Raw genomic sequence first — 11,013 nt, 5'->3', positions numbered from 1 at the left:
TGACATATTTTTGTTTGAATGATAAAATAATATATTTGTATTTTCAATCAAATTATTAATTTAACTATATTTATTGTATATAATACTAAATGTTATATAAAAAATATATATGAAAAAAAATAAATTATTTATCAATATAATTATATTTATATTTAAATAAATAATTATTACACATAATCAAATTAATTTTTTATATTTAATAAAATAAATAATAATTTGTGATGATAAAAATAAAATTAAGTATATTATATAGGGGTATAAGCAGAAAAAAAGTAATCTACCGATCACATAACACCGATTCGGTAGTTTTAAAATTCATTCAAAATTTACTAATCAGATACCGTTTGTTACCATTAGAAGTTGAAATATATATAATTTTTTCACATCCGCGGAGTATCATATATTAAAATCTTATCGTTCATCATGATCCAAACTCCGTAAAGGTCAGCTAAATCATCAGTATCCTCTCTTTCTCAATTTATTTTGATAACGTAGTGATGAAATTGAATTTCTTTATTGAGATGTGAAATCTTCTATAAACAGAAAAGATGTCGAGGTGTAGCCATCCCTAAGTGGAATTCAGAGCTTCATTCCATGATAAACCATCTTTGAATCGGATGGTTGTACCTCTCTGCTTTCTTTATAAGGGCTAGGGTTCGAGTCAAGTGGCTCAAATTTAGGTTTCTATAGTAATTGGAATTCGGAGCTTCATTCCATGACAACCCATCTTTGAATTGGATGGTTGTACCTCTCTGCTTTCTTTACAAGTGTTGGGGTTCGAGTCATGTGGCTCTAGTTTAGGTTTTTTTTGTAATGTACCTGAGCTATGTGCTCCTTGTGATGGTGTTGAAAGGAAAAAACTTTTGTGGGATGACAACTCTTATTGGAATGTGAATACATACATCATTATAAACTTTAACTTGTACGCACACAAGTACAAGTACAACACATTGGATCTTTACAAAATCTTCCACAGATATTCAAACATTCTCCTACTTTAGGATTTGTATGGAGTTTTTCTTATTATTGCTAATGCATTTCTCTGGAGTTCTCCATATATTTATGATCAATGTCGTTGTGCTCTGCCATATTTCTCTTCAGTGGTCTGTTATTGATATAAAAATAGGTATAAGGACGCATATATAGTTTGCAAAAGATCCAGATGTTGTATGATAGATCAATGATGGTTGCTGGGTTTCTTTTGAACTTACTCTGCCCTAAATCTATTCATTTTCATGTTTCTGTTGCAGATTATTATTTTTTTCTTACCAAGTAACTCTCAATAAATGTTCTTTTATTCTTTCCAATGTTGCATTTGGTTGCTTTTGGGTTACTTTCCAATCAATTTTTAATCAATTCCTAATTCTAGTTCGCATGTGGAGGATGAGAATATGATTTTCAGTGTGTGAATTATTGCCTGTTTGTCTTTATTTTTTACTTATTTATTTTAATTTTTTAACTATGAAAATTTATTTCTTACTTTTTAATATGGGATTGAATTCTTACCATTGAGGCATTTAAGATGGACGGTGGCACTTTAAACAGAACAAATTATGTTTCTAACTATAACTAGTAAGTCTCAAAAGAGAATAGAACTTAGAATTGACTAAGAAATGAATAGGAAATAAACCAAACACAATGTAACAGTAGTTTAAGAGAAAGGAGGTATTAAAGGCAGTTCCCATAAACAGTCGATAATTGCAAAAGTGACTTTGTCAAAGTGTTAAGGCCTTCGAGATATTTTCCATGATAGAGGGGATGATCTTCTGGCCAAATATGTAAGTTTTGGAACCAAAGATCTCTAAGCTTACCAGAAGGACAGCAAATATCCAAAAGATTCTGTTTTCTTTCCTACTATAGGAATAATATCTTGGTTTTCTCCACTTGGATACTGTACCACCGCTCAGCCGCTACTGGCACCAACCACCCAGTTTAGCCTGACTAAACTGAGGGCTGAATCTAACCTTCTTTTACGGCTCCAGAGAGGGAGATAGATAAGGAATTTACTGTCACTCAAGCAAAAGGGGCACCTGTTGACAAGAATATCGGCCAAATTTTCATAGACCGTAAGTGGTCTCAAGCAACCTCCTAAGCAAAAAATAGTTCACATGAGAGGCTTTTCTTTTCCAATTGAGCGGAGCAATCCAATAACTGGTTCTGGCCAAAGGAGTGGTGATAAAACTTAATAAAGAATCTGCAATCCTTGATAAACGTCTCCACCAGTTGATCCTCACTATCTGGATTCACCTCGCAGGTCGCTAGGGCGGCCTGAAGGGAAGTCATCTGTTCCACTTCCTAATAATTGATATTCCTCTCCTGAATCCTTAATAGTATTAAGTCATGATTTAAAGGCAAAGAATCATCTCTGGAGAAAAAGTAATGTCAGAGTTTTAATTGCTGATTCTTTATTTATGTGCTTTTTTCAAATATAGGTAACTGTAACGGCCCCAAAAATTTAAATGGAATATATGTATTAAAAATCTCAAATGCGGAAGCGTAATAAAAATTTTGATTAACATGTTTTGCACAATAACCAAAACGTACTCAAAACATGAAGGAACAAACTAACTAAAAGAGATACTCGAAATAAAAATTATAAATATAACTATAAAGTCTTTAGGCATCCCCTTCGCCATCTTCCTGCGGAATGGGCTCGGGAACAACGTCTTCCTGATATGAAATGGTTAGATAAGGAATGAACTACACCAGCCCAGTAAAGACATCACACTATCTCACCGCCACGGAGTAAAGGTGGGTAGAAAATACAAAAATGATCAATGGAGCATAATTTATAACAAACTCGTTTATTAACATAAAAACCTTTACTGTCCACTTACCTCGGTGAGATCCATGAAAGCAACATATGAAAACAATAACATTATCATCATCATGAAATCATATAAACTTCATAACATAACACTTACCACGCCTTTTGCATTTCAATCATTACACAACATATTTTCTTCTTTTACCAGCCTACTAGTTTCCATGGGGATTCATAAGGGGTCCCCGCTACCCGTGAACCATTAACATTACAACCTGATTCCAATGTCGTCCCCATACCCCATCCGGTATGGGCGCCAAAACACATAAGGTCTCCATACCCCGTCCGGTATGAGAGACCACCTTCCCGGTAGGGTTCCTTACGGACCCGGTCCGTCCACCATCTCTCAAAATATCTAGTCAGGCTGTCCACATTATCCATTTATCAATTCACATAACTTTTTTGCCTTTTTCCTTGATCTCAATCATCCAATCATACACAACATATGTTGTGGCTTGCGGCGGTGATTCGCCTCGAGTTGACCGTTTTCGGCCGAATTCGGCCACACTTGCATCGGTCCCTGTGATAAAATAACCCTAGGGCCCTCGGTGGGCCAAAAAATTACGAAAAACCGAAACTTACCGGCGGCGGTGCCCTCGAGTGCGACAGCTCTTCCAGTGTGAGTTGCGTTTTGATGTTTGGCTCTAATCAACCTGTAGAGAAAAGAACAGTGATCACAGTGATATAAAATTTGTATCGAACGGAGGCCGGGAAGGGCCTCATCGGAAGCAAAAACAGAGGGGGGGCACGGCTGCGCTGCTAGGCTTCGGCTGGGTTTTTCGGCCGTTCGGCCGATGGTTTGGCTCCGATTTGGCCATAGGAGGACTCAGCATCGAAAAACGAGCCAGGAGGAGAAAATTTACCTCGATTGGCGGTCGGAAACTTCCCCGGTGCGGTGGCGGGTGGCGGCGGCCGGCTCCTCCGGCGTCTGGTTCTTCTTCTCCGGCGAGGCACTGGCGGCTAGGGTTTTTGTGGTCAGGTGTGGGTGGGGTTATTTATACCCTTTGCCTTTTAATCTCAACCGTCAATCAAGATTAAATATGGATCGTCCATCGCGATGCAATCTGGGTCGTCCGTGCCTGATTGAATCTGGGCCGTCCGTACGCATGAATCTGGGCCGTCCGATCGCGCGCACGTGGATCGCCCACGTGGCCCGTCCCGTGTCAGTGCTTTCTTACCACGCGGCGTGTCCTGGTTGGCCGGGGCTGCTGACCGGGCCGCTGACGTGGCTGCTGACGTGGTACAACTTTTCTAAATTGCGTTTTGACCTCCGGTTTCCGATTTTCTTTTCAAAAACACCCCAAAACCCAAATTTTCACCCCTTTTTCCCAAAATCAATTTCAATTAAATCTAAAAAATATTTTTACCCAATTTTATCATTATTATTATTTTTATTTTCATTAAATTAAATTAAATTAAATCAAATTAAATTAATTAAAAATCAAAAAAATTCAAATAAATAAAAATAAAAATAGTAAGATAAAAATTAAATTACTTAGGTGTTACAATAGGATTCTAGAATCGATTAAGAAAGGGTTTCTATCATCCGTAAGATTGATGGTTTTATTTCGTATTTCCTATAGAATGTCATTAACACATGTCCTCACTAGTAACTTTTATCATATGTTGTACTTTTTGTGCTTTTTAACAATGTCATATTCAGTATTTTGGTCATTGGTCAATCAAAGCTGTAACAAAGTCACCACAGAACAAAAATTAACTGGTTACTGAAATATCTACTCTAAAGTATCATGGTGATTGAATATTTGTTCTATAACTTTCTTTCCATGATGGAAATTAGAATTTTTTCTGACTTGATATTAAATATTTTAATGTTAGTTTTGGTTTTCTCATTAATATGGTCTTTATGATTATTAGAGTTTTGTCATATTCGGTGGTTAATCATCCAGAATGAAGGGGGCCATTGAGAGTGACATATTTTTTTTCAGTGGTCGCGTTCTTGCATAATTAGAATTGCCTATATCATGAATTCACCTGAATGTCTTTTGAGTGAAATTTTTTATCTTGTACCAAAAAAAAAAAAGAAAAAGACTCTGTCTTTTGTTTCTTCAGTTTTTATTGCATCAATATTTGTATTTCACCTAAGTGGATTCAACTGGAAGTATCTTTATGATTAGTGTGGAACTTTCTTTCCTGTGAATTGTTTATCGGTGATAATCAGGCCTTTTAGTAACTTAAGATAGACAAGATGAAGTTACATTTCCTTATTATCTTCTCCGCTTGCTTTATTGCTGCATATTTTCCTAATACTCTTTTCATGATAATTTATTACTGTTTCACTGAAGTGGTTCTTTATTTTTAGCGGAAGCTACTCTTCCTCCAGAAGGAGAAACACAAGAAGTTAAAAAGGACAGATCCTTGCAGTTCCTTGAGGCCTAGAAGGGAAAAGCCAAAGGAAGCCGCCCCTTGTTGAGAAGAAAACAAGTGAAAAACATGCTAGCACGCAGAAGAAAAGAAAAGAGAAACCAAACACCACGCCGACTCCATCTAAACAAAAGCCACGCAAATCTTCTAGATCTACTGTCAGACATACAGGTGGTGCAGTTAACGTGAATTGCTTCAATGATAAAGCAACAGGTGAATCACCTACCAAGGATATGAAAAGTACATCTGGTTTTGATGATGATCAAGTCTCTATTCCCCATATTTACATTTCTCCTCTCAATGGTGTGATTGCAGCCTGCCAGTCGCCTGTTGAAATAATCCCAGAGGAATTCGATAACATTCTAAGTTCTCTGGATGATCTTCTAACTCAACCTTCAGAAGTGCCTTTATGTCTTCCTTCAGCTGATAGCTCTGCTATCGAAGAACATGAAATGGCTGGAGCACGAGCCAAACTTTCATCCCTGCTTTATATGGAATTTAGTCTATTGGTATCTCCAATGATGTTAGCCACCTCAAATCTTCCATCTAAACTTCGGAGGGATCCCACCCTTAGTGCTGAACTGGTTGAAGAACATTCAGAGAAGTTTATCTAGAGAAGAAAGAAGTGATAGACAGGACGGACTACTTTCTTTCAGCCCTTGAAGTGAACAAGTCCAAGGTTGCTTCCTTCAAGAGTGAGTACAGTGAATTGAAAGATAAAATAACCCAGATCCAGATAGAAGTGGACAAAAATTCCTCAACTATACAAGAAATTGATGAGCAGATTGCCTAGCTTCAATTGCACCGTGCGGAACTAACTTGTTTGATTAATAGCAAGAACAAGGAAAAAGTTGACCTGAACTTTGCTCAGAAAATGGTTGCTGGGTCGATTCCAAGGGTGGTGCAGGAAATTCAGGGTGCCAACTTCAAGAAGCCAGAATGGGAATAGTAAAAGGAGAATGCTTTGAAGAGGGAAGCCTAAATTCATGCAAAATTCTCCCCATTGAAAGGATTTCATTTTTAAGTGAAGTAGGCTCTGAAACATCTACATAACCTCTTTTGTAGTCTTTCTCCTAAATTAGTGGATGTTTTATTTAACTACTTGTAATGCCTGTGCTCTCTGCATTCCTGCCAGGTTTAAGATAATACTTTCATTTTGTTTTGATTTAACCAGGTGTGAGATACTTTGTACAACTAGTTCTTTAATTGCAGACCATGGATTCATGATGGAACTTTCAGTTAAGTTCTTGAAGTAGTATCTTCCAAAACTGCGGGTTGCATATATGCTTTATGTTATGCCATATTTTTGGAAGACTTATTCTTCACATAGGAGCATCTTGATGGATGTTGTTTGTATTTATATATTAAGACTCAATAGTTGTTTTTGAGGAAAAGCCATCAATAAAGTTAAAAACAGGAAACGAGCCTCTGACCAAAAGAAGCTTTTGGAAAATCAGAAGCCCTTTCTAATTTGATCACCGTGTTGCAAAAGGTATTTCTAAGTAAGGAATTAACAACTTTGACTACATAATTCTTCTTTTTAAAAAAAATAAATAAAAATAACATTCAGAAAAGCACCTAATACTAAAGTAATGATACATTTTGATAACTGGTACCAACATTCTCAAGAACAGTTTTACATCACCTTCAGCAATAAGAGAAACTCAGACTTATTATTATTGCTATCATTCGGCCAATAAAATAAGGTCTGCGCCTCAACAACATCCACAGATTTCAAGGGACTTTCTGCCTCAACAACAATCGCCCGAGCAACATGGAATAAACTTGTATCCACATATGCCTCTCGATTAAAGGCTCAAATCTAGGAGTTACGTGTACAATTGAACAACTTGAAGTGAGAAAATTCCTCTATAGAGACCTATGTAGTGCGTGCTAAAGGGATTGTAAATAAACTAGCAGCATTACAACATCCTATTTCGGATGAAGAACTGATTGAATTTGTTGTTGTTGGTCTTGGACCAGGCAATAAACAATTATCTAGAATGCTTGAATTTCGTATTGATGATTATGATTTTGATGATCTCTATGACATGCTTTTGACAGAAGAAAGACATATAAAATATGAGGAAGAGACAATCATAATCCCACCTTCTATTTAATTCTCTCAATTTTCTCCCAATCAGTCAAGCAGTAAGCACGACACAGGGGGAAGAGGACGTGGTCGTGGTTAAAACAATTATCAATCCTCATTCTCTCCTTTTTAAAATCGCGGGTATCAATAATTTAATGGTGCTCACTCTCAATATGTGCCTTTGGATACTTTCACAATTGTGTGTCACAATTGTAACGACAATGGTCATATTTCTCGAGTATGCCCTTCTCCAAAGGTGAATAATTCAGCTACTCATGCTCCTACCACCAAACCATCCGCGAATCTAGCAAGCATATCATCTCAACCTACCCAAGCATGGCTGATGGATAATGGTACCACATATCATCTACTTGCTGATCTTGATAACTTGGTAATTCATTCTGAGTTCACCGGACCTGAAGAGGTTACTCTAGGTAATGGTTCTAAATTATCTATATCTCATATTGGAAATTCTTGTGTCACTCTTAGCAACCGTAAGTTTTCTCTTCATGATATTTTACAAGTTCCAAATGCTAAACAAAATTTGTTATCTGTCAATACCTTTACACGTTCTAACTCAGTTTCTGTGGAATTTTTTGCTGACCATTTTTTGATTAAGGATATGGACACAAAAGAAATCTTGCACCAAGGCAAGGATGATGGTGGCATGTATTCTTTCTCTAACTTGCCTAAGGGTTATACTGCTCAAGCTTATTTAGCTATTCTTTCTACCTAGCATGCGCGGTTAGGACATGTCAATGGACCAACTATTCGAAGAGTAATTGATCATCAATTAATTTTGGGTTCTCATAGTTTTTCTTTTTTGTGTTAGTCTTGTTCAGTTTTAAAAAGTCATAAGCTTCCTTTTATTTTGTCTTTTTATTTAGCTACTGTGCCTTTGGATTTAATTTGTTCGGATTTATGGGGACTTTCCCTGGTTATTTTAAATGATGGATTTTAGTATTATGTTATTTTTATGATCATTATTCTAAATATATATGAATTTAATTTTTGCATTATAAATTTGAAGTTCTCTCTGTTTTTAAATAATTTTCCACTCTAGTCGAGAAATTTTTTGGAAGACCAATTAAAGTTTTTCAAGCTGATTAGGGTGGTGAATTCCAATATTTAACCAAATACTCCGTGAAAATAGAATATCTCAACGTGTTTCTTGCCTATATACCCCTGAATAAAATGATTGTGTTGAACACAAACATAGACATATTGTATAAACTGGCAGGCCTCTATCATGCTTTTGTCCCACATAAATTTTGGACAAATGTATTTGATATAGTCGTTTATGCTATCAATTGTTTACCAACTCCAGTTTTGAACAATATGTCTCCTTTTCAAAAATTATTTAATCACAAACCAGATTATAATGTTCTTTAAATTTTTGGTTGCTTGTGTTATCCATGGCTGCATCCTTATTCCACTAATAAAATTATCCCCTCACTCTCATCCTTGTGTTTGTTTGGGTTGTAGCAGAACCTACAAAGGTTATAAATGTTTTGATCCCCAATCTAATAAATTTTATGTCTCATGCCATGTTGTATTTGATGAACTGGTTTTTCCTTATGTAAAGCATAATGGTATGGATACCACTACATCCTCCATGACTGATCTGCCTCTAATTTTTGCCTTGCCTCATTTGAGTTTGGTTCACATGGATAAAATCCTGAGTACTGAATATTCCCCTTATGTGCAAGTCGTGGGCACAACTATCTCTATACCTAGAGATGTGGGTGAGTGTAACTCTGGACAGCAAGATGTGGGCACAGCTAATGTTATGCAAACTCCTCAACATTGTGATACTGCTGCCACTTCTATTTACATTGATTCTCCATAGATATTTGGTGTTATTAATGTTGAGCAGCTTAGTTCTCTACCTCCTGTTCCATCAACCATCTTATATAATAATATTGGTCGTCACCATCATATGGTTACTTGATTTCAAATTGAGAATTTTAAGCGAAAGATTCCATCTTTTTTTAATACAACAACTACTTTTATAGCTGATCCTACTTCTTACTCTCAGGCAATAAAGTATCTTCATTGGCTCGATACAATGCAAAATGAGTATAATGCGCTCATGGAAAATGGTACGTAGCAGTTAGTTCTTCCTGATCCAAAACAAAATATTGTTGGGTGTAAATGGGTTTTTAGAACCAAACGAAAACCTGATGGTTATGTTGAGCGATATAAAGCCCGCTTAGTTGCCAAATGGTATACTCAATGTCCTGGCATTGATTTTTTAGACATCTTCAATCCGGTTGTCAAGCCTAATATAACTCGGCTTCTTTTTTCTATTGTTGTCTCTCGAGGATGGAAAGTTACTCATATTAATATTTCTAATATTTTTTTTACATGAGTTCTTAGAAGAAGAAGTCCATATGTCTCAACCTCCAAGTTTTGTAGACCAACAATAAAAAGATCATGTCTATTTGCTCAAACAGTCTCTTTATGCCTTAAAATTAACACCCAGGATGTGGAACAAAAGGCTCACAAATACTTTATCTCAGTTTGGCTTCTCTGGGTCTAAGAATAATCTATCTCTTTTTTATTACTCTCGTGGAGTTAATGTTATTTTTTGTTTGGTTTGAATGATATTCTTATTCAACAGCTAATTCCTTATCTTCATAAGCAATTTGCACTACGGGATCTTGGCTAACTCTATTATTTTCTTGGTATTGAGGCAAATTGGAAGCCGAATTACTTAATGCTTACTCAACATAAATACATTGAAGATTTGTTTGCACGGGCAAAGATGTCTACTTGTAGCCATATCCGTATGCTAGCAGTTGTTTCAGATAAACTTAGTGCTCAAGATGGAAAGGTTTTTCATGATGCAACACTATTTAGGAGTATTGTAAGTGGTCTACAGTATTTGACTTTCACTCGTCCTGATATTACCTTTACCGTTAACAAAGTCTCTCAATTTATGCATTGTCCATTTGATGTTCATTGGAGTATTGTTTAAAAGAATTTTATGGTGTCTTCGCAAAATAGCAAATCATGGACTTTTTTTGAGTAAGCAGTCAAATTTTCTATTACATGGATATAGTGATGCAATTTGGGGAGGTTCAGTTGATGATCAGAAGTCTACTACTGGTTTTGCAATTTACTTGGGTTCCAATTTAATATCCTGGGTTTCTTGCAAGCAACACTCTGTATCTCGGTCCTCTACTGAAGCCGAATATAGAGCTCTTGCAACAACTTCCAAGATCACATGGCTTCATTTGTTGTTGCATGAGATTGGCCCACCACTTCGCGTTGCTTTTATTATATAGCGTGATAATTTGAGTGCCACGTATCTGACTGCTAATCATGTGTTTCATCATCGCATTAAACATGTGGAGATTGATTTTCACTTTGTTCGTGATCAAGTGAAGGATAAGTTATTGCAAGTTAAACACATCAATTCTCATGATCAGTTTTTGTTGGCTGCGTGACAAGTTGACAATGTTGGCTAACCCTGCTCAACTTGCAGGGAAGTGATAAGGAATATAATTCCATTGTGATAATTACAATATTTTAGGAAAATACTATTATGATCATTGCTGTATTTTAGGTACACTCTATTATGATAATTTCTGTATTTTAAGGAAACATTATATCTGTATTTTTTTATTTCTACTATATCACTGTAACGACCCCGAAAATATCCAAAAGAAATAAAAGATAATTAAAGTGCAGAAGTATAATAAATGTT

At 36.0% G+C, this 11,013-nt stretch overlaps 1 pseudogene; it reads left to right on the top strand.

Moving 5' to 3' along the window:
• Positions 1-5,143: 5,143 nt before the first annotated feature.
• LOC148266280 (uncharacterized) lies at positions 5,144-6,522 on the top strand (annotated as a pseudogene).
• Positions 6,523-11,013: the final 4,491 nt, after the last annotated feature.

The sequence above is a fragment of the Carica papaya genome, chromosome 4 (genome assembly GCF_054855325.1).
Source record: "Carica papaya isolate Zhongbai chromosome 4, ASM5485532v1, whole genome shotgun sequence".
Taxonomy (NCBI): domain Eukaryota; kingdom Viridiplantae; phylum Streptophyta; class Magnoliopsida; order Brassicales; family Caricaceae; genus Carica; species Carica papaya.
This window is presented reverse-complemented; position numbering and strand designations above follow the sequence as displayed.